Here is a 24,624-nt window from a genome sequence, read left to right on the forward strand (position 1 = left end):
GTGATCCACTCAGGGCCAATAAGAGGGAATTTTTCTAAGTCTACTTGGAATAAAACATTTTTTTGCCTCTGAAATGCGGGGTGCCAAGGACCATTTAAAATTGAAACTAACAGGGCCATCTTTGTCACAGTGGTGCCAACACAGAAGAAAGCAGAGCTGAGAGATGGAGAGAGAAGGGGGATTTCTGATGACACCATTTGAGTTTCTGGTTTTAGCCATGCCAGAAGCAAGATGTTCCCCTAGACTTTTCCAATTACTCCACCTAATAAACTCCCCTTTTCGCTTAAAATAATTTGAGCTAGTTTTCTGTCTTTAGGCAACTGAAACTCTTAACTAACATTGATATATATTAAAAAATATTTTTATTGATTTCAGAGAGGAAGGGAGAGGGAGAGAGAGTCAGAAACATCAATGATGAGAAAGAATCATTAATTGGCTGCCTCTTGCACACCCCCTACTGGGGATTGAACCCACAACCCAGGCATGTGCCCTTGATCAGAATGGAACTTGGGACTCTTCAGTCCGCAGGCCATCGCTCTATTCACTGAGCCAAACCAGCTAGAGCCACATTGATATTTTTAAGATTTTGATGCATATTTCCAGATTACCTCCCAGGACAATATATTGTCAAATTTATTTGTGAAATTTTAAATTTAATTATAGTTGATATTGTTGTACTTGGTCAGTTAGAATTAACAGTATGAATCAATCTTACCTCTTCTTTCCATACCCCCTTCCCCTCCTGACTAAAGGAGAGCATCCCAGTCAAGTCATCACACTCCAAGTGTGTGTAAGGGTGAAGGTTGTGGTTGTGGTGAATATAGATCAAGCTAGGGTTATAGTATGCCTATTTGTCAGGGTGAGTAAAAGCTTTTGCTATTAAGGAAGGGAAAATAGGTCAATGTACTCCTTAGCCAGTGATGGCGAACCTATGACATGCGTGTTAGAGGTGACACGCGAACTCATTTTTTTGGTTGATTTTTCTTTGTTAAATGGCATTTAAATATATAAAATAAATATCAAAAATATAAGTCTTTGTTTTACTATGGTTGCAAATATCAAAAAATTTCTATATGTGGCATGGCACCAGAGTTAAGTTAGGGTTTTTCAAAATGCTGACACGCCGAGCTCAAAAGGTTCGCCATCACTGCCCTTATATTATAACTAGGGGCCCGGTGCACGAAATTTGTGCACTGGGTGTGTGTGTCGGGGGGAGTGTCCCTCAGCCCAGCCTGCCCCCTCTCACATACTGGGAGCCCTCAGGCGTTGACCCCCATCACCCTCCAATCGCAGGATCGGCCCCTTGCCCAGGCCTGACGCCTCTGACAGAGGTGTCAGGCCTGGGCAGGGGACCCTCATTTCCCCCCATCACTGGTTCTGCCCCCAGCCCAGGCCTGATGCCTCAGCCAGAGGTGTAGACCCCCATCACCCTCCGATCGCCTGATCGGCCCCTTGCCCAGGCCTGACGCCTCCGCCAGAGGTGTCAGGCTTGGACAGGGGACCCCCATCTCCCCCCGATCACTGGCTCTGGCCCCCGCCCAGGCCTGAGGTCTCTGGCCCAGGAATCATGCCTGGGCAGGGGACCCCCATCTCCCTCTGATCGCTTGCTCCACACCCCCGCCCAAGCCTGATGCCTCTGACCCAGGCTTCAGGCCTGGGCAAGGGGACCATCATATCCCCCCAATCCCCGGCTCAGCCCCCCGCCCAGGCCTGATGCCTCAGCCAGAGGAGTTGACCCTCATCACCCTCCGATCACCAATCACCAGATCGGCCCCTTGACCAGGCCTGAGGCCTCCGGCAGAGGTGTCAGGCCTGGGCAGGGGACCCCCAGCTCCCCGCAGTTGCAGGCTCCACCCCTGCCCAGGCCTAACGCCTCTGGCTGAGGCGTCCGGCTCGGGCAGCGGGGACCCGCAGCTGCAGCGGCCCCGTGATCGTGGGCTCCGCTTTAGGCCCAGGCAAGGGACCCCTAGCTCCCGGGACTGCCAGCTTCGACCGGCCCAGCTCCCATCGCTGGCTCCACCCCTACTTCCTGCTATCACTGGCCAGGGCAGCAAAGGCGCCTGATTCTCCGATCATGGCTGGGGGTCTGATTCTCCCCCAGCTCTTAGCTCCCCCCTGGGTTTCCGATCACTGTCAGCGGCAGGGGGCTTCTTCCTGCTTTCCCTTTCACCTCCCTGCATTGTGCCTACATATGCAAATTAGCCGCCATCTTGTTGACAGTTAACTGCCAATCTTAGTTGGCAGTTAACTGCCAATCATAGTTGGCAGTTAATTTGCATATAGCCCTGATTAGCCAATGAAAAGGGTATCGTCGTACGCCAATTACCATTTTTCTCTTTTATTAGTGTTGATACTTCCTTTCCACTCTCAAAAGTGAAAGTTAAGAGAAATCTTAAGAGAAGGCAGTTCCAAGAAAAGACTTACTAGTAAATTATTCAGGAGTAACTTGTGAACTTCAAGTCAGTGAACCAAGGAAGAGTATTTTGGAAAGAAACTATGTGACTGGACTAGGTGGAACCAAAGTTTTGGAGTCAGATGAAAGGAGGCAGGCCAGTGGGCAGCTGTGGGAGGAGGTGGATGGGGTGGGGTGATTTTAAAAGGATGCTAAAAGAACACTGGCAGAAATAAGTCAACGCTAACATTTCACTGGGATGAATTGGAACGCAGTGTCCTTTAACTGTGGTTTTTCTGTCGACTCCTTATGTAGCTAAGGAAATGAAAACGGGTTCCAGTCGCATGAGGTAGACACCGCCCTCAAAAGGAAAGACAAACAATACTCATTATTAGCAGCAGCCCACCTACTGTGTGCACTAGTGATGAGCTGAAACTCCTGAAGCAATTAATGTGTGGCCTTCGCTGGTTTCTTGAGAGTAAGTGGTTTGTTTTACTCATCCTTTCATATACCTCCCAAAATGTTTTCTAGTTCATAAAATTACAAACAAACAAAGCTGAATAGGGAAAAGAGTCTTAGGAAATGGGAACCAGTCATTAAATTTTTTAAAAAGAAGATTTCCTGTCCTTTGCTAGTGGAAGCGAAGTAGTAAGTAAATCTGTTTCTTAATACACATTTTATTGATTTAAAAAATAATTTTATCCATATAACAGAAATTCTCATTCATTGCTGATGGAAATGCAAAATGTTACAGCCCATTTGAAAGACATTTTGGCTGTTTCTTATAACACTAAAAGTATTCTTACCATATGATGCAGCAATCATGCTCCTTGATATTTCCTCAAAGGAGTCAAAAACTTATGTCCACACAAAAACCTGCACATGGCTATTTATAGCAGCTTTATTCTTAATTACCAGAATTTGGAAGGAATTAAGGTATCGTTCAGTAGGTGAATAGATAAATAAACTGTGACATATCCAGACAATGGAATATTATTTGTCGCTAAGGAGAAATGATCTACCGAGCCAAAAAAAGATATAGAGAAGCTGTAATGTGTATTACTAAGTAAAGAAGTCTGCATGAAAAGTCTACATACTGTATGATTCCTACTACATGTCATTTTAGAAATGTAAAGAGATCAGTGGTTGCTAGGAGTTAGAGGGGAGGGATGGATGAATAGGTAGAGCAGAGAGGATTTTGAGGGCAGTGAAACTAAGTTGTGTAATACTATAATGATAGATTGTATTCATCATACATTTTTTAAAACCAATAGAATATACAACACCAAGAGTGAACCCTAATATAAACTATAGACATACATAGTGATATGAGTAATAATGATGTGTACATGTAAGTTCATGGATTGTAAAAAATGTATCATTCTGGTTTTAGATGTTGGTAGTAGGGGAGGCTGTGCTTGTGTCAGATAGTATATGGGAACTCTGTATTTTCCACTCAATTTTGCTATAAACCTAAAACTGCTCTAAAAAAATTAAGTTTGTTATAAAAAAGAGTACTAGTGATGAATAAGTGAAAGAGAGGTAAAAGTGCTGAGATGCTAGTTTTCACCAATACTACCTGAAGGAAAGTTTGCTTTTTTCTCTGACATCCTGCATTCCTCACTCCATCCCAACTTCCATTATTTTAAGCATTCAATCTCTTTGTTTTTCTCCATGTGTTTGTTCTATTAGTCTTATCTTATATTCATACTAGAGGCCCAGTGCACAAAAATCATGCACTGGGGAGGGGGCATCCCTCAGCCCAGCCTGCCCCCTCTCATAGTCTGGGAGCCCTCAGGGGATGTCCTACTGATGTCCTAAACAGCAGTCCGGCCGCGGAGGCTCGGAGCAGGCGCCCTCTGTGTGTGTGTGTGTGTGTGTGTGTGTGTGTGTGTGTCTCCACTGGGGGCCTGCCCCCATCTGCGTCTGAGGCTCAGAGCAGGCACCCCTCTGTGTTGTTCTCTCAGGCTCAGGGCCGTGCTGGGCCCCTCCTCCTGAGCTGGTTGTGACCATTATGGAGTCTTGACCTCATTTGCATATTACTGCTTTTCATATAAATATATATATTTCCATATTTCAGGATGGGTACACTTTATACCCCAGGCCGTGGATGGACCATGCTGAGATAGTTCTAGAGTGATGGGCTCATCCCTAAATGAACGCAGTTCTATATATGTGTCTGATTCCTACCTGTTTGCTCCCAAACTTTCCTGTCCCCTCACATTCTTCCTTTCTGTCTCCAGTTCCTGGGTGGTCTGGATCCAGAACCCCTAGGCTCACAATACAGTGGACATGTTGGGCGAGACTAGCCTGGTCATTGCCAGCCCCACAATTCTGAGTTTCTTTTGCCCTCACAAACACCCAGATGTCTAAGCCTGGCCATTTGAGTGGTAGTGGACCTGTAAGGGAGATACCTAATGCATCTTCCCCTACCCCCATTAATTACATTACATTTCAGAAGGCTTTACCAACTCTTAAGGTGAGTTGATTTGTAGAATTTCTCCGTGTGCATATCACAGGGGTCTATGAGATATAGATGGCTTTAAGTCTTCACCGTTTTTTAAAATTAAACCATTTAAGAACTACTAAAGATTTTACAGCATTTAAATTATTTTTGCATTTTTTAGATAATTTTATCAGACAAAGAAAATACAGTGTTTTCACCAAGACTCCAAGTTGCAAATGGTATCTAATGAATTGAAATACTATCCTGAAGTCAATACACCTGAATTTAATCTCAGTCGCTCTCAAATACTTAACTTCTTCATATCTTTGCTTTCTCATATATACAAAGAATGGAGGGAGACTAGATGATATCATGGCTCTTCCAGGTTTAAAATGTTATGATTTTTATAATTTAAATACAAATGCAACCCGACCCTGTTTGGCTCAGTGGATAGAGTGTCAGCCTGTGGACTAAAGGGTCCCGGGTTTGATTCTGATCAAGGGCACATGCCCAAGTTGCAAGCTCAATCCCCAATAGGGGGCGTGTAGGAGGCAGCTAATCAATGATTCTCATCATTGATATTTCTATCTTTCCCTCCCTCCCCTTTCCTCTCTAAAATCAATGATTAAAAATAAATAAATAAAAGCAGATGATGACTAAGCCAATACCGTTTCCTCCCGTATCATGTTTCTCTCAAAGTGAAACCTAAAAGCCTAAATAAACTTACTTTTAGGCCACATTTCAGATTTCATCAACTCCCCAAAGAGATTGTCTATGGGTCAGAAAATGCTCATCTTGAAAAGGGGCAAGTCCGACTCATACAGATGTTCTTTCCACTCAAATGCAGACTCTGTTTTTGTGGAAATAGTAGAAGAGTTGAGCCAGCCAGAGGCCCCTGACTGAGGAGACTGAAAGGTCTCCCAGTGCAACCACTCCCAAAGGCGGGTCCAGTTTCTATGAGCTGTTTCCTGCCTGAACAAACAGTCCCTCCCAAGCCTTTGATGCTGAACTGGTTCAGAGACCACCCTTTGGGATCAGGTCCACTCTAGCGGCCAGGGGCCTTGGACAAAACGAAGTGTGAAGAAAGTGGTCCCTGGGATTTGACACTATGGCAGCCCCAGAAACAACATGGGCTCTTAGTCTGGTAATAAATAAGATGAGCCTGTGCCAAACTTGGAACTCATTCCTGGGTCTATCCTGGCTTATGTCAATGTGACAGACAGGACTGGCCATGGGGAAACAGGAGCCAAGACTCTATGGGTGGAAGTTTGGTTCTTGACCAAATTGGGAGGCTGTTTGTCTTGGAGTTCTCTTACTTAGTTCCCTTTTTAATATCCCCTCACCTCCTTTTTTGAAGCTTTACACTCTCCTAGCAAATTGGCACCTCTCCTCATCTCAGCTGCCTTAGACAAGAATCAAGGTCGAAAGGATTTGATTAATTCAAATAAATTTGGAGCAAATGAGAATCTAAGATGTCATTCTTCTCAAATGAATTTTTACTTCATATCTCTACTAATGGAATTTCATATCTACAGGGGAGAGAGATTTGGATGAAGCACTTTTCAATGCCTTCTTATCATACCATGTTTGATAATACAAGGAAGCATTCATTTAATGCCAGCCAGGGGGCAAACACTGTTTTATCTACATTACCAATGCTAACTCAGTCACTCCTTACAGCCATATGAGGTAGGTGCTCTTTATATATTTTTTAGAAGGAATCTTTTTTAATGTATTTTTATTGATTTCAGAGAGGAAGGGAGAAGGAGAGAGAGAAAGAAACCTCCATGATGAGAGTGAATCATGGATCGACTGCCTCTTGCATGCCCCCTACTGGGGATCGAGCCCACAACCCAGGCATGTGCCCTGACCAGGAATCGAACTGGTGACCTCCTGGTTCCTAGGTCGATGCTCAGTCACTGAGCCACGCTGGCTGAGCAAGGGAGGTGCTCTTCTTATCCCCACTTTATAGGTAAGGAAACTGAAGAACAGAGAGGTTAAATAACTCTCCCAAAGGTTGTGTAATTGATAAAGGACAAATTTGGGATTCAAATTCATTCAGTCTGCTTCTAGAAGCCATGCTCATAACTACTATGCTATTCTGCTTACTCTGTTTAACACTTCCTCCAATCCCATTCTAAAAGTTTTAAGCCAATAAAATTACTTATATTTTTACGCTGAGTTAAAATTTTTCAATGGGGAGCCCCAGGATGTGCTAGGATTACATTTATTTTCTTGTACCACCCATTTTCCCTGTTGTTACAGATTGCCTTTCAATTTTTTCTTTCATTCTTTGCCTCAATCCTTAATATTTTCCATCCTTTCAACCCCATCTTCTAGCACACAAAATCTTCCTATTACTCCATCGCCCTACTCACTTCATTCTCTTTGTCAAAACCCTCCGATGACTTATCTTTTCAGTGAACACTAACGCCCTCGTGATCTGGCTCCTGCCTGTTTTTCTGACATCATCTCCTACTACTCTTGTTTCACTCCCACCCTTCAAACACACAAAGCTCATGTCTACCTCTGGGCCCTTGTACTGCTCCTTCTTCTTCCTGAAATACTCTTCCCCAAAAGTTTCATAAGACCCAGTTCCTCTTTTCATTCAAGCTTCACCCCGTGTCTCCCCTTGGAGAGTCTCCCTGTCGACTCTGCCTGAACTACACACCTCTCCTTTCCCTGCTATATTTTCCTTCATAGCATTTACCAGCTCCTTCAATTAGTTTGTGCACATATTTCTATCTCCCTCGTTGGAATGTAACCATTATTATGACTTTCTTATTTATGGCTGAATCCCTAGCACCTAGAAGAGTACCCAGCACACGCGCGCGTGTACACACACACACACACACACACACACACACACACACACACTAAATCTTGGAAGATAAAACAAGGAAATTTGGCAAAACAGAATAAAAAGACATTAAGGTAAAAAACAAACAAACAAAAAAAACTAGGAGGGCCCTGCTGGTGTGCCCCAGTTAGATGAGCATCATACCATGTACTAGGAGATTGTCGGTTTGATTTCCAGTCAGAGCACAGGCCCACAGGCTTGTGGGCTTGATCCCTAGTAGGGGGTGTGCAGAAGGCAGCCAATTGATGCTTCTATCTTATTGATATTTCTACCTCTATCATCCTCTCACTTTCTCTCTCTGAAAGCAATAAAAACATTTTTTAAAAAACTAGGAGGGAAGCCCCGACTGGTTTGGCTCAGTGGATAGAGTATCGGCCTGCAGACTGAAAGGTCCCAGGCTCGATTCCAGTCAAGTGTATGTACCATGGTTGCAGGCACATCCTCAGTAGGGAGTGTGCAGGAGGCAGCTGATAGGTGTTTCTCTCTCATTGATGTTTCTAACTCTCTATCCTTCTCCCTTCCTCTCTGTAAAATATCAATAAAATATATTTTTAAAAAAACAAACTAGGAGGGAAACTTAAGAAATAAGGAATTATTCCATAAAGTCCAAACTGGCTAAAATGCATTTGAGAAAGAAAGAACAGTGACATGATTGAAAAAAACTAAATGGAGAAACATATTATCTCCATAGTGTAAAAACCACTGATTGCAAAACAGGATGAGTGTGTGTATGTGGGGGAGAGGGGGAGGGTTGAGGGCGGGGGAAGTCCAGGTACATCACTGGGAATGTACAAAGATAAAATCCTAAAAGCTTCTAGAAAGAAAATTCACATACACAACATATACACAATAGGTGCACAATAAATATTTGCAGAATAAATGAAGGAGTTTCTCTCTTAAACCTGCTAAGTAGATGCCATCTCATGCTGCCTTCCTCACTCTCCTTCAATGGGCTTATTGATTTCTATATCTATTTTGCTGGAAACTATATTCAAGTAACTTCCTAAGAAAGAATGCACTGGGAGTAGAATTTCCAAACTCGTACATATCTGAAAATGTCTGTATTTTGCCTTCAACAAATTGATAGTTAGACTGGACTTAGAATTCTAGGTTGAAACTCATTTTCTCTGAGGATTTTTACAGCACTACCACTGTGAGAAGTCTGGAGCATGCCTGCCTTTCATTCCTTTGTTCATGACCTGTGTGTGTGTATATATATAATCATAGCTATTCACAATGGTTGTTTCATTCATTTTGGTGACCTTTAACCTCATCTTTACATATAAAATATGAATATTTTGAAAATCTCTACAGTACTAATTTATGGTGGGATGATGATTGATATAACTGTAGGAAGCCATTCGTTTACTTCTTGCTTCTATTTTTGCCAAAATCTGTTTTTTCTCACAACATCTCTGAGAGGTCTATGGACATGTTTCTTGACATTTTACATTTTTCCTAGTGAACCTTCCTATTATGAAGCTTCAAGCCCCTAGAATTTTAATGACTTCTGCTTCTCAATGTTATACATTTTAAGATTGGTCTCACAAAAGGTTAGGAACCACATGTAATTCTGTTTTGTTTTGTTTTCCACTATTTACATATTCACGTCTTCAAAAACAAAGTCAAGTTAAAGTATTTGGTGGAGAATGCAAAAGTCCATGTTTGACTCAAGTGTCACTCTTATTACAGAGCAAAGTGAGAACTTAAGTGCACAGGCCCACAGGCCAGTCTACAGTTTATTGCTTACCTAGTGGGATCTCTGACTTTAATATTCAGTTTTCATTCATTTACCTTGAAAGAAAAGTTGGGAGGTATACTTAGAATGACCAATTGTTCTGGGTTGCCTACTATTGAGGGAGTTTCCAGGACACAGGATTTTCAGTGCCCAAACTAAGAAAGTCCTGGTCAAACTGGGATGAGTTTTATGCCGTGTGTGTGTGTGTGTGTGTGTGTGTGTGTGTGTGTGTGTGTGTGTGTATAGGGGCTTAGGTCTGTGTGGCAGACATTGTTCTCTATTACATTTTATATCCCATATAACAACTTAAATAGATGTAGTATATATGCACATATCTATCCATCTATTTATTTTTCTCCTTTTAATTTTAACTTAAGTATATGTATATTTGTGTGTATATGTGTATAACTTAAGTATAAGTATACATATGTGTGTGTGTGTATGCATATATCTACCCCTCATTTATCTATCTCCTTTTACTTTTTCTTTAGTTGAGTCATCTTTAAAACGAGAAGAATAGTATGCAGTGTGCTGACAGTAGTGTTCAATTGCTTAATTAATGCCTGTAAGTTGTTTTGGGATCCTTTGATGAAAGCACTAAGTAACTGTAAAAGTTTATAATAATATTATTCTTATTTTATTCAGAGGGACTCAGCAGGATTCAAATACTGCTTGAGCATAAAGGGATTACTTTACCATTATTTAGATACTATAATTCCCATGGAGGCTCACTAACTGTATTTACATAATATGGAACTAGTTCTCAATAAATTGTTCTTTATAAACTATCAAAAGAAAGATAAATGATACAGGGCCTTTGGATCTAAAGAACAAAATACACAGTCAGCAAGGAGGTGGTTGCACAAGTCTGAAATAAACGAAGCCATTTTGTAATGGCTTTAGTAAAAAATTATATGAAGGGGCTCCTATAAAGAAAAAAAGGCTCTATTTTCTGTGTATGCATTCTAGGTATACATATTTCTGTGAGACGTAATTAGTCCTAGTTAATGAAAATGTCATGTTCTCCATTGACAGATACTGGGGCTAATTTGGGAATATTTGAGATAAAAATAAGTGGTACTATTCAAATGGAACATTTTATCATTTTATGCTTACATATTCCTGTGGGTATTTCTTAGGAACAAGGATATTCTATTATATAACCACAGGATAATGATCAAAATTGGAAAATTTACATTAATATTTTCTAATTTACAGATCTTAATCATATTTTTGCCAATTATTTTAGTAATGCCCTTTATGGCAAATTGTAATTTAAAAATTGTGGTTAAAGATCTAATTGGGGACTAAATGTTGCATTTAGCTGCTAATCTCTTTAATCTTATAAAATCTGAAATAATTTCTCAGTCTGTTTTTCATGACATTTACATTTTAAAGAGTATAGACCAGTTATTTTTTTTCTTTATATTTTTTGTTGCTGCTATTACAGATGTCCCCTTTCCCCCCCCTCTGCCTCCCTTCCCTCTTTCACCCAGTCCTGTCCCTCCTCCCCTCTGGCCATCTCCACACTGTTGTTTGTGTCCATGGGTTATGCATATATATTTTTTTAAAAAAATATATTTTTATTGATTTCAGAGAGGAAGGGAGAGGGAGAGAGATATAGAAATATCCTATATAATAAAAAGTATAATATGCAAATAGACCGAATGGCCAAATGACAGGTTGCTATGATACGCATTGACCACCAGGGTGTAGACCAGGGGTGGGCAAACTTTTTGACTCGAGGGCCACAATGGGTTCTTAAACTGGACCGGAGGGCCGGAACAAAAGCATGGATGGAGTGTTTGTGTGAACTAATATAAATTCAAAGTAAACATCATTACATAAAAGGGTACGGTCTCTTTTTTTTTTAGTTTTATTCATTTCAAATGGGCCGGATCCGGCCCGGGGGCCATAGTTTGCCCACGGCTGGTGTAGATGCTCAATGCAGGAGCTGCCCCCTGATGGTCAGTGCGCTCCCACAGGGGGAGCACCGCTCAGCCAAAAACTCAGCTGATGGCTGGCAAGCACAGCAGCAGTGGCGGGAGCCTCTCCCACCTCCTTGGCAGTCGGACATCCCCCAAGGGCTCCCGGACTGTGAAAGGGCGCAGGCTGGGCTGTGGGAGCCCCCTCCCGAGTGCACAGATGTCATGCACCAGGTCTCTAATTAATGATAAGAGAGAATCATTGATCAGCTGCCTCCTGCATGCCCCACACTGGGGATCAAGACCACAACCTGGGCATGTGCCCCGACTGGGAATAGAACCTCCACCTCCTGATTCATAGGTCAAAGCTCAACCACTAAGCCACGCTGGCCAGGGGCATATATGTTCTTTAGGTAATCCCTTCACCTCCCTTCATCCAATCCCTGCCTCCCCTCCCCTTATAGGCCAGTTATTTTGTATAATATCCCTCACTTTTTGTTTGTCTGATGTTTCTTCATGATTAGATTGAGGGCAAGCAGGGTAATGTAGAAGTGATCTGATCTAAGTATATCATATCAAGAGTCAGTACAGAACATTTTTAAAGAGCAGTGTTTAATCCTAACTGGTTTGGCTCAGTGGATAGAGTGTCAGCCTGTGGACTGAAGGGTCCCAGGTTCGATTCCAGTCAAGGGCATGTACTTTGGTTGCAGGCACAGCCCCAGTAGGGGGTGTGCAGGAGGCAGCTGATTGATGTTTCTCTCTCATTGATGTTTCTAACTCTCTATCCCTCTCCCCTTTCTCTCTGTAAAAAAAAATAAAAATAAAAAAAAATCAACAAAATATATTTTTTTAAAAAAGGGCAGTGTTTAGCGGTACATGAATAGAACAAGCCTAGGCTGAGGAAAAAGCCTTCAGTGGGCTGGTAGCAGATGCTATGGGGCACCACCCAAGTCCACAGCTGCTGGGAGCACTGGATTCTGACAACCCACAGCTGAGTCCCTCTCCAGTTATTCCCTCAGCCTAATGAGCTGTCTCTCCCCCATTCAGCAGTTTGTTGAAGTTGGGGTGCAAAGGCCTGGTTTCTTGCCTCAATTGAGACAACTCTGAAGGGTCATCCCAACTCCAGAGCTCCCTGCGGGATAGGCTGAGGCCTCTGTTACACCTGCATTTGGGTTCAACGTCTTCCTCTGCCTAATCCTGCTGCCTTCTCTCCCTCACCTGAGTTGTTCCAGAGATCACTCCACAATAAATCTCCTGCTTATTAACCTGAGACTTCGAAATCTTTTCCCCAGGAAATCAGATCTACAACTGGGCCATTTTACGTATATGAGTGAGTCTTTTAATAATTATTTCAAGTATTGTAATAGGTCAACTTAAAACATATTGACATTATTAAAGTAGATGCAAATTAATCCTCTTACACGAATTTTATTCCAGCACAATTTGACCATGAGAACTGTGTAGACAGAGACCAACAATACAAAGATGTCAATAAGAGACTGTCTAGATTGCTTAGGATAGTCAGAGCTTGATCTTAGCTTTGCATGTCCAGAAATTTAACTTTGTCAGGGGTGATCAGACTCAGAGAAACTGATACAGAGTAACGGTAATCTAACTCAGAAAGGAAGATGTAGACATTAAAGTGAGGAATGTAATTGTCAAACAAAACAAAAATGTTTATTGACTAATTGGCATGCTCTTATTCCATAAGAAAATCTACATGGGAAGCCAAATCAGAAATTTACTTGGTGCATAAGATAATTTATACAATTTTAATTTCTCTGATTTATCATGATCGGATCATCTTTGCAATATTTAGCCCTACTGAGACATACCTACAAGTAGGTCCGATATTCATTTCTGCTTACCAAGGTACTCTAGCCCTAGACAGTTTACAGTATACAAGTTAATACTTAAAAATACAACACAGCCTCCTAATGGTCCACTGATATCTATTCTGATTCCCACACACCAGTTCTCCACATTAGAGGTAGATTATTTTTTAAATGCAAATTTGATGTCACTCCTCTGCCTAAAACCCTTCAATAGCTTCTTATTGCCAGTAAGTGAACATAAATCTCCTTAACCTTGTCCACAAGGCCACATGTGGCCTAATCAGAAAAAAAAAATCAATTCTTTGAAAGCCCTATGTGGGTTACTTCCTCCAGGAAAGCGAGTCAGCATAAAATGCATTAGGCCAACCCTGTAAAAACAGCAACCTGACTCACAGGGAGGTTGGAAAGTGTAGCAGATGAGAGGCAGATCCAGTCATTTCATCCCCACAGTCCCTATCTCTAGGTTTATAAAACCATCCAGCAAAAAGAAAATTGTCTTGCTTGTCCTAGAGGCTCCTTAAATTCTCTATGTTCAAATAAGCCACAGGTTTTTGTGACTTACTTCCCTAGAGTCTTGCCCTTAACCTTAGCCCCAAAGCTCAAAGGCAGAAGAGGAACTTAGATTGTGTGCCTATGAAGCAGCTGCCACTTTACAGACCTTCTCGAACTTAGTTTTTACAACTCTATCAGATGCAGGGAGGGGGTCCTCCTTATCCGGTATTCATTCCCTGAGTCCCCATTGTTATAAGATTATTCAAGGATGCAAAAGTCATCAAAGCATGAATATGATTACTAGCCAATTCATCTATTACAAAATGAGTCCCTATACAAACTTCCTTTCTGCTTAACACTAGGGTTTATCTGTAATATCATGCCAAGGTCGCAGTCTCTATTTGGCAAGATTAAAAACACAAAGTCTCGTGTAAACGAGCATGTAGGGAAACAGGAATTTTCTTGTATGGCTTGCTTGTAACTGTGGAGATGAGTGAATTTCTGGATGGTAGTTTGGCAATAGGTTTGGAAATGTAAACTATGCATTCCCTTTGACCCACTTCTAGGAATTTGCCCTAAAGTTGACATTGTCTAGTAGGAAGCAATAACTGAGAAGGAAGTTCAATTGTTTTAACTATGTTAACATCGTGGAAACTTGTAAACAATGGTTTAACATAGAAAAATATAAACATTAAAATATTTTAAAGGAAACATTTTTTTCAAGAGCAACACTCTATATGATTGTGATGTGATGTCATATGTAAGCAGAGGGATGCCAATCCATATCATCTAAATGTGTCAGAAAAATTAGTCTAAAAAAAAAAATCTCTAATGTGATTAAGCCTTTGCCCATTCTAAGTACTGCATGGCAGCAATTGTAACCTAAATATATTTTCAGTTTTTAAAAATTATGGTAAAATACAGGTATCACTTTTTTTCTACACTCGATATAAAATACTGACCCTCCTTCAGGTATTTCATTTTTTTCTGGTAACAATTATCCTCTGATAATGAGGACTTGCTGAAATTTCCCCATGTGGATGAGTAAATTGAGGTTTAGAGAGTTTAAGAAATGTGGCCAAGACCACAAGATAAAGGATTCAGTCCTTAGTCCAAATGCAGATCTGCTATTTCCCCTACATCTTACCTTCCCTTTAAGGAGCATGGTAAGACCATCTAATAGTACGTAGGGTTGCTTTGTAGGTATGAGTTAGAGACATTCTTCCCCTGGCCTATTCCTCCAGTCCCAGGAATTTCAACACTGAAAAATAAAATGAAAATAAAGAAAGTATATAATTGAAGGAGTAGAACCTGCACATAGAATCACTGAATAGGGTGGCTATAAGAGGAGGAAAGAAATTCCCACCCACCAAGTTGGAAGGGGTAAAAATAAATCCCCTCTAAACTTTTTTAGTTTATAGATTTTCTGAAACCTGCAACCATCTGTAAAGAGCTAATTCTAACAATTCAAATAGACTCTGAAGTAAAGTCATAATCATATAAAGAAATCAACCTTTTTTTTTTTTTACATATTCTACATTAAATTAACTAATAAATTGTAGAGGGAGAACCAAATAAAGTATAGGAACTCTCGTTCAGTTAAAAATAGTTAAAAATAGGAGAAACCAAGATGGCGGCATAGGTAAACAACGGAGATTGCTGCCTCGCACAACCTCTTCAAAAATACAACTAAAAGACAGAACGGACATCACCCAGAACCACAGGAAGGCTGGCTGAGGGGAAATTCCACAACTAGAAGGAAAGAGAAAAGCATACCGAGACTCAGAGGAGGCGCGGTGCTGAAGTAAAATACAAAGGTGCGGAGGTGCGTGTGGAGCGGGCTGGCAGCTGAGGGCGAGGTTGTCGTTTTCAATCGGGAGGGAGTCTCAGGCTCTGGGCTCCAGTTCCGGGCGAGTCTCTGGGGACCCTGACTCAAACGGGAGAAACGGGACTGTCTGGCATCGGTCGGAACTCGAGGGCAGCTTTCTCTCCGCGGTACTTGTAGCAGTTGCTGGGACACTGAGAGGCAGAGCCTCTGGGGACGGGACTGAGAGCAGCCATAACTGCTCGCTCTGCCCGCCCTGTTGATCCCCTGGGACCCGCCCTGCCCAAGCCTTGCAGGGAGGCATTTGCTGGTTAGCCTCAGGCAGAGGCTAGATTAGTGTCGCCCTAGAGATCCAGCACAGAAGTTCTCCCACTGCAGACACAGCTGATTCTCACAGCCAATTGGCCTGGAGGTCAAATCCCTCCCAGTGTTATCTACAACAATCAAGTCTTAGCTACAACAAGACTGCGCACAAAGACCACTAGGGGGTGCACCAAGAGTGTCTACCTCAGGTAATTGGGACACTTAGCACAGAAAGCCACTCTATCGACACAGCGAAGCATAAAAAATGCAGAGACAAAGAAACAGGACACAAATGACAAAAATGGAGGAAAGCAGGCTGCTGGATATAGAATTCAAAACCACACTTTTGTGGTCTTTCAAGAGTCTTCTAGAAACTGCCGATAAACTTAATGAGATGTACAAGAAATCTAATGAGACCCGCGATGTTGTGATAAAGGACCAACTAGAAATTAAGCATACACTGACTGAAATAAAGAACATTATACAGACTCCCAACAGCAGACCAGAGGATCGCAAGATTCAAGTCAAAGATTTGAAATACGAAGAAGCAAAAAACACCCAACCAGAAAAGCAAAATGAAAAAAGAATCCAAAAATACGAAGATAGTGTAAGGAGCCTCTGGGACAGCTTCAAGCGTACCAACATCAGAATTATAGGGGTTCTAGAAGATGAGAGAGAGCAAGATATTGAAAACCTATTTGAAGAAATAATGACAGAAAACTTCCCCTACCTGGTGAAAGAAATAGACTTACAAGTCCAGGAAGCACAGAGAACCCCAAACAAAAGGAATCCAAAGAGGACCACACCAAGACACATCATAATTAAAATGCCAAGAGCAAAAGACAAAGAGAGAATCTTAAAAGCAGCAAGAGAAAGAAACTCAGGTACCTACAAGGGAATACCCATACGACTGTCAGCTGATTTCTCAACGGAAACTTTGCAGGCCAGAAGGGAGTGGCAAGAAATATTCAAAGTGATGAATACCAAGAACCTACAACCAAGATTACTTTATCCAGCAAAGCTATCATTCAGAATTGAAGGTCATATAAAGAGCTTCACAGATAAGGAAAAGCTAAAGGGTTTCATCACCACCAAACCAGTATTATATGAAATGCTGAAAGGTATCCTTTAAGAAGAGGAAGAAGAAGAAAAAGGTAAAGATAAAAATTATGAACAACAAATACACATTTATCAACAAGTGAATCTAAGAATCAAGTGAATAAATAATCTGATGAACAGAATGAAGTGGTGATTATAATAGAATCAGGGACATAGAAAGGGAATGGACTGACTATTCTTGGGGGGGGGGGGGAAACGGTGTGGGGAATGGGGGAAGAGACTGGACAAAAATCGTGCACCTATGGATGAGGACAGTGGATGGGTAGTGAGGGTGGAGGGTGGGGTGGGAACTGGGAGGAGGGGAGTTATGGGGGGAAAAAAGAGGAACAAATGTAATAATCTGAACAATAAAGATTTAATTAAAAAACACACAAAAAATAGTTAAAAATAGGAGCGTATCATTAAAATTCCTTTTAAAAATGGAAATTGCTTTTTAAAGGTATAATAATTTTAAGTGTTATAATCACAAGATATAAACAGATACTCTACTGCAAAACAACTATAATAATATCCCAGAATGTATTCAAGTTATTTTAGTTTTTCTTGGGCTGCCTACACTAAATATCAGAGGTATTTTTGTAGTTGAATTCCACTATTGTGATGAAAAATAGTATTTTGGGGTCTGCTTTTGCTTACTTGAGAAAATGAAATCTTTGGATCATAGGAATGAGAGAAAGGCAGTGAGATTTAAGGAAAAAGCACTTTTTAGCTTTAAAAAGGAAAAGTCTTTTTTAAAACTTGACTGTAATGTTAGTGAATTTTTAATGTCAAGGAACATCATTTTGGGGAGACTGAAGATACCAAAAAGACATTTTTAAAAAATTTGATATTTAAAAATTTAAATCAATATCAAATATAGCACAAAGTAATGCAGTGTTTTGCATTTTCCTTTTATAAAGAGTTTAACTATCAATTTTTCTTTAAAAGGTGGAGAAAGTGAATCGTAATATCTAGCATTTGGACAGTGTTTTTCACATGTATAATATGAAGTCATCATTAGTACTATTGCCAAATAGTTTGGGTTTGCTCTCCTTCTTGGGATGTCAGAAAATGGTATCCCCTGGTTCCCTTTTATTTGTATGAGGCCATGCAAACAGTTCTGGCCAATGGGTTGTGAGCAAAAGTTTCTACTTCAGACCCTCAAATCTATCTTTTCCTTCCAGCATGAAGATTGGCAATGTTCAAGACGAGGGCTGCCTGGAACCCTGAGTGATTCTAAGAGCAAAGCCTTTGCTGACCTGCAAAGGACATAAAGCACAAGTAAATAAATCCTCACTAACTCAAACCACTAAAATTCTGTGATTATCTGTTACTCCAGCATCACTTAGTCTCATCTTACTTATGCACTATGCACTATATTTCCTATTTCACAGATGGAAATTACACTCTGTCTATATCTACGTTAGTATCAGAAATTTGTAAAAATGAATAGAGAGTAGATAAGAATCAAAGCAAGAAAAGTCTGACAGGGACTTTTTCTCTCTTCATGAATGTGAATTTCACAAAAAATGTTCCTTAAATGCAGAGAATTCATTCAATTTGTGGTTGACAAAAAAAAAAAAAGGGTTGCATTCAGAAACCTATTTTTATTATATTACTAATTACTAGTATTAGTGGTAATAATAATAAGTACCCTGAATTCAGTGTGAATATATCCTGAGTCCTGTATTAGGTGCTTAATTTATATAACCTCATTTTATTTCACTTAATCCTCACAGTGATCCTAAGAGGTAGCTATTATTTAAACAGATCTATCCTCAAACCAGCTTTCTTCCCATTACTACAATGGTGTTTTATGGTTTGCAAAGTACAAAATCATATTCATCTTTGCAGCAGCAACTATTCGGCTGATAGTCTTCGATTTTACAGAAGAGAAAATAGGTCTTCAGAGAAGTTTTTAAAATCTGTGTAAGGTTATACAGGTGGTAACCGAACCAGGTCCTTGGAAAACAAATCTCATGTGGTTCTGGGTTACACTTGGCAGAGTAATAAACATAATGCAAAGAGATAGACATATTTTTCACCTTTCCTTAATGCTTTTCTTCAGGCTTCTGATTTACATAGGTGATTTTTCACTTTTGGAGAGAAATCGCCTAAATCTTGGAATGTTTTAACTCTAGGTGATTAATAGTTAGCAGTTTGGTCAAGCCAGTTAAAAATTAAAGCAGGGATCAATTAGAAGTCATTGTTTCCAGGTTTATAAATTGCTTTGCAAAGGCAGTCTGGTGAGAGTTCTGAATGGACTGTCATGTGTTCGATTAAGTGGTCTAATGAAAGGCCTCGGAAGCTTGCAGAACAGAGCTTTATTTTCAAACAAACAAACTCAATTGCATTTAGCCTGGTTGGACTAGATCCCCTTTGAAAATCATGGCTATGAAGAAAGGAGCCAGGAGTCAAGCACCCTTAGTGTCAATCTGAAAAGGCCCATTCAATTGTTTTTTGATTCCATCAACTTTCTATTTTTTCCATAGTGAAAAAATGGGTGGATTTCTATTAGGAGAGTCTCCAAGGAAAACTGAAAAGCACCTATTCTCTCTCTCTCTCTCTCTCTCTCTCTCTCTCTCTCTCTCTCTCTCTCTTCTTCTTCTTCTTCTTCTTCTTCTTCTTCTTCTTCTTCTTCTTCTTCTTTTTCAAAAATCTATTGGCATAACAATGTACATCATAATCTTTTTGTTTTCATAATCACATTAGAGAAAACTTTTATTTTAGTGTTTTACTTTTCATTCTTCAAATATACATACAAATATGTATGCCATATTATGAATAACACATATTATTTTCAAATAATTTTTATACAAAGGATATTACATTATCGGTAACCTGCTTTAAAAGAACTCCCAAAATTAACAGTATATTCTGAACATCTGCCCATGTCATTAACCATTTATTTACATATGATTTTTAACACATACATATCTACAGATGATTTTCAACACATTACATTGTATGGATTCATGATTTATTATATTAATCCCTATGTTTATACATCTCTATTAGTTTCAACTTTTTAAAAAATATATTTTTATCGGTTTCAGAGAGAAAGATAGAAACATCAATGATGAGACAGACCATTGATCAGCTGCCTCCAGCATGACCCCTACTGGGAACTGAGCCTGCAACCCAGGCATGTGCCCTGACCAGGGATTGAACTGTGACCTCTGGTCACTCAATCACTGAGCCATGCCAGCTAGGCAAGTCTCTCTAATTTTAATCATAATTTTTTAAGCTTTAAAAATTTCCAAAAGGACACATGGCTCTACATTTGTTTCAATTCAGGCACCTTCAACAACCTCCTGTGGGAATGTTTAGAATGGCCTCAATTTAGAGACTGGAGGTCAAAGTCTTAGCCTATCTCATAGTATCCTAATTTGATACCCTGGAGTAGTCCATATTACTCTAGCTAAGTATGACACATTTGAAAACAAATTTTCTGTAGAACATTCCACAAACTGTTCTCAGTCCTACCCACCGTATTAGTACACACACACACACACACACACACACACACACACACACACACGGAGGGAGGTGTACAAGTCTCTGTCAAGCATGTTTGATCACTATTAAGCCTCCTTATGCTTGTATAAGGCAATTGCCATTTGAGCCTCCAAATGATCAGATGATATAGATGGAACTGATTTCCCCAAGAATACAATACAAAAAGCATAATGTATAGCTACCTAGCTATGTATGAGTATTAAAAAAGAGAGAGAGAGAGAGAGAGAGAGAGAGAGAGAGAGAGAGAGAAAAGTGATATCATGATTCTTCACTAAGTCTTTTGCAGAGTCACCTGCTCTTGGTGAAACGGAAGATAATGGTTGGCATCTCTGAATTGTATTTTTTTCAAGCACAGTATCAGCTTTCTATATTATCTTAGTAGTCTAAAAGCTAAGGTCTTTTATAAAATCTCCAGTAGTCAGATTAAGATAAATATGTCAATGATAATTGGGAACTATTCTCTTGTTTTTTCCGATAACTTTTCTCCTAAAATTCCAATGTATCATCTTCCCCAAACCATCACTTCTACGCCATACTACACAGAGTATGCCGGGCTCCCAGTCCTGCCCGGGCTTCGATTTCCTCATAGTTCTCTGATCCTAATGAAAAAGTAGGTCAGCATTGCCAGTTATTTTAGATTTTCCAAGATAACGCATGCAAAATTTTCATGTTTGCCACCAAATATTTTGTGGCTTTTCCAAATCTGAGCCCCTCTCAGGTCTCTGGAATGGAGCCATGGTGAAACAGAAGAGTCAGGGAACCTCGGTGGATCCCATAGCTACTGACTGAAAACGACGTGGCCAGCCAATCCATCTTGGTTGAGCCTATCTTCCTAATCTGAAAAATGCGTGGATTTGTGGAGATGTATCCCTCAGCCCGTTTCTTTCTTTCTTTTGCCCAGCCCCTCTTTCTAACACTCTTTGCACTGCATTGTGCAAATGCATTGTGAAGTCTAGGAAAAAACTCGGACCACATTCAGGACAGGTGACTAACGTGACCACACTCTGGGCCACTTTCAAGAGAGACCTGAACCAGCTCTGGGTAGACAAGAGGGAAAAGAGCGAGGTCACCGAGGGAGGCCAGTGCTGACTCTCCAGTCAACCCCTCCAGGGCCAATCAGAAACTCACCCGGCGCGGATGGGTGGGGCTGGAGGCCCGCGCTGACGACAGAAGGCTACTTCCGGCTGTGGTGCGTGTGACGTCAGGGCCGAGTCGGAACAGCCTGGCCACCCAGACGCCGAGGAGGGAGGGCTCGCGAGAGTTCAGGGAGGCCGCTTCGCGATTTCGGCGCGGCCGCCAGGCCCACCTCCCGGGGGCGGGGCGAGGGCGGAGCTGGCGGGAGGGAGCGGACGGGCGCGGGGCCGGCCGAGGTCCGTGCGGAGGCTGAGCCGGCCGCTGGCGCGACCGGACGCAGGTGAGTGTGCGGCTGCCGGGGCTGCGAGGGGGGCCGGGCCGCCGCACCTGCCCTTCCTCCGCGCGCAGCAGGGAGGGATCTTGGGGGCTGTCTTAGGGGGTCCAGGGAAAGCCGGGGGAATGTCGGGGCTGGCAGTGTCTCCGGTGAAGCTCTAGCGACGGCCTTGGCCCTCTTGATCCCCGGGGTGATCCCGGCCCCGCGTGTCCGGAGAGGCAGCCTCGAGCGTGGGAAGGCATCTTTGTCCTTCCCGGCTCCTCTCACCCTCCCGCTGCTCGGCCCGCGAGCGCCCGGCTCCCGGTGCTGCCTGGGCTTCGTAAACAATAACAATCGCGGTGGCTCCTCTCCGGCTGCCCCCCGCTCGCCCGGCCGGTGCCCCCCGGCCGGTGTCCCCGAGGGGAGGGGTTCTAGGCGCGGCTCCTACCTCGTGGGGGCATTTGGGTACCATTCCTAAAAACTGATGCGTCAGATGGCTCAACACGCCTCGCACCCGGCAAAGTGGCCCGCTCCCAGGGGCACGGGGCGCGCGGCCGGGCTCAGGAGCCGGCCCCACCGCCGGCCCCGCGGACACTCCTTCCCATGTCATTTTCTCCCTTTTTGCACCTTTGCCGTCGCGGACCCGGACGGACGAGGGGTTGTTTGGTTATGCGCATCCAAAAGGCTGTCCCCGGTCGAGGAGACGTTTCACCTTTAGAAAGTTGTCAGGTTGACAGCCAAAGAGCAAAGTTTATTTTCCCCCAAACCAGGAGCCTCCCGTTTACTGCTGCTACTTTTGTGGGTCGCTTTTCGGGGTGTAGTTTAGGGGAGAGAGATAAAAATAAATGGGGCGGGGGGCGTGGAGCTGGTGGTACTGCTGGAAGTCGTGGTGGCTTGTCCAAAAGTGGCTTATCTGTTCTTCACGAGATAAAATGCAGAACCAACGCTCTTGTCTATTTCACATGAACTTTTGATAAGTTTTGGGAGGAGGCAGTTGCTCAGGGAAGTCCTGAGTTTTAGCTTTTTTACGGCTAACATCCGAGGAAACAATGTGGTTGTTTTTTTTAATGGATGACTCCTGGTTGTAAGATGGGGATTGGCCAGGGAGACCTTTCTTTCGGAGGCTTACACTTGCCAGGTCTCCCTACCTGAAAGGCAGGGTCTATGATTTAAAGCCATTGTATGTATCCAGGGAAGGTCTTTGAAGGTTCCTTGTCTCAATCATATATGTATGGATATGTGAGACACTGGGAACCTCGTTGTGTTTGATTTGCTTTTCTTTATATACCTCAGGATACATAAAACAATCAAGTTTATTTTACTCTCTACCCACTAGCCTGGAGGTATTGTATGTGAATTAGCCAGTCCTGTGACTATTTGAGGGGAGGGAAGTTAGTTTAAAATGTTATTAAATTATGATGACATTTGTCATTGCGGAGGTTCAAAGTACTTTCATGTGAAAAATTCTGATCTGAAAAGAAGTACAATGAATAGAAAGTGTTTGGTTTGATCTGTCTTAGCTTTGCACTTTCCATGCTTCTTATTAAGATGGCTGATAATGTTTCCCCTTGGTTGGGATGTGTTTAGAATGAGAAACAAGTAGGGTGTACTTTTGGTATTCCTTTGAAAAGCGCTGCCACTGGGGAATGAAGAAATTAGAAAAACCATGTTAAATGAGTGCTGTGATTCTTTAGCCTTTTGGTTTTGCATTTGTTTTAAAGTTGAGAGTCAAATTAAAAGAATCAAGACTAGGAATATTTGTGCAGGTAAATAGGTGTCATCAGCAGTTTTATGCTGAAAAATTAATTTCAAAAGGAAACCTTGTACTTTGTTGAAATTGGTAACAAAGCACTGGGTTCGGTTCTGCCATTTGTTTTCAGAAAAGTTGTCTTCTCTCTGAGTAAGAGCAACACCTCATTGTGTTACCAAAGTTGGTTACTTTAGAAGGTGCTTTCTCATCCTAGATAAATTGAAGGCGTGTGTGTCGTGTGTGTGTGTGTGTGTGTGTGTGTGTGTGTGTGTGAATGGCACATTGTTAAGAGGGAAAAGGGAGCAGAAATCAAAGCCAGAAAGATGTGCATCTTGAAGTCAAGTTTAAATTATTTTATTTTACATAAACAGTGTAGGGTGAATCAAGCAAGCATATTGTCACCCAGCATCCCATGATTACATTCAAATCAGCAGATGGGCAAGTTATGATTAGATTAGACATGACATATGCAGAAATTATGCTACTGTATTTTTATATTAAAAGCATCATGGGCTTTTTGAATGAGATAATGAAAGTAAGCTTTTAAAGCATAAGAATTTTTTTTTTAATTGCTAAAAGTATTACAAAGGGTATTACATATGTGTCCTTTTTTTTTTCTCCCCCCCCCCCGCCCTTAACAATCCCCTGGCCGCCCCTACCCCCCAGTGTCTTATGTCCATTGGTTATGCTTATATGCATGCATACAAGTCCTTTGGTTGATCTCTTATCCCCCTCCCTCCTGCCCCCCAACCCTCCCCAGCCTTCCCGCCGCAGTTTGACAATCTGTTTGAGGCAGCTCTGCCTCTGTATCTATTGTTCAAAAGTTTATAATGAAAGTAAGCTTTTAAAGCATAAGAAATTTTTAAAAATAGGGGACTGTCTAGGGCGGGGGGATAAAATGGATACATATATAATACCCTTTGTAATACTTTAAGCAATAAAAAAAAAGAAATTTTTAAAAATAAATTAATTTTAAAAGATATTATTGACCAGTAGTTTAAAAATATTAAGTGAATCCTTCTTTCCTCCTTTCCACCTCCTCCCAAGTTTTTAA

General features: G+C 41.6%; 1 protein-coding gene and 1 long non-coding RNA gene across 5 annotated transcripts in view; one reads left to right on the plus strand and one right to left on the minus strand.

Annotated features, from left to right (window-relative positions):
- The window catches only part of LOC132227401 (uncharacterized), a 28,351-nt gene extending 6,676 nt beyond the window's left edge, over positions 1 to 21,675 (minus strand). Inside the window, exons 1-2 of the long non-coding RNA XR_009451179.1 lie at positions 21,562 to 21,675; positions 14,836 to 14,949 (exon numbers count right to left, since the gene is read on the minus strand). This is a non-coding gene — a long non-coding RNA (uncharacterized LOC132227401). The remainder of the gene's footprint in view (positions 1 to 14,835; positions 14,950 to 21,561) is intronic.
- Positions 21,676 to 21,728: 53 nt separating this feature from the next.
- Positions 21,729 to 24,624, plus strand: part of STK38L (serine/threonine kinase 38 like) — a 77,766-nt gene continuing 74,870 nt past the window's right edge. For 3 of the 4 annotated variants that reach the window (XM_059682430.1, XM_059682429.1, XM_059682432.1), the window contains exon 1: positions 21,729 to 21,847. The gene's annotated coding sequence lies outside the window, so the exon portion shown is untranslated. The remainder of the gene's footprint in view (positions 21,848 to 24,624) is intronic. The other variant, XM_059682431.1, reaches the window with a different exon arrangement.

This window comes from Myotis daubentonii, chromosome 2 (assembly GCF_963259705.1).
Source record: "Myotis daubentonii chromosome 2, mMyoDau2.1, whole genome shotgun sequence".
In the NCBI taxonomy this organism is placed as follows: Eukaryota; Metazoa; Chordata; class Mammalia; order Chiroptera; family Vespertilionidae; genus Myotis; species Myotis daubentonii.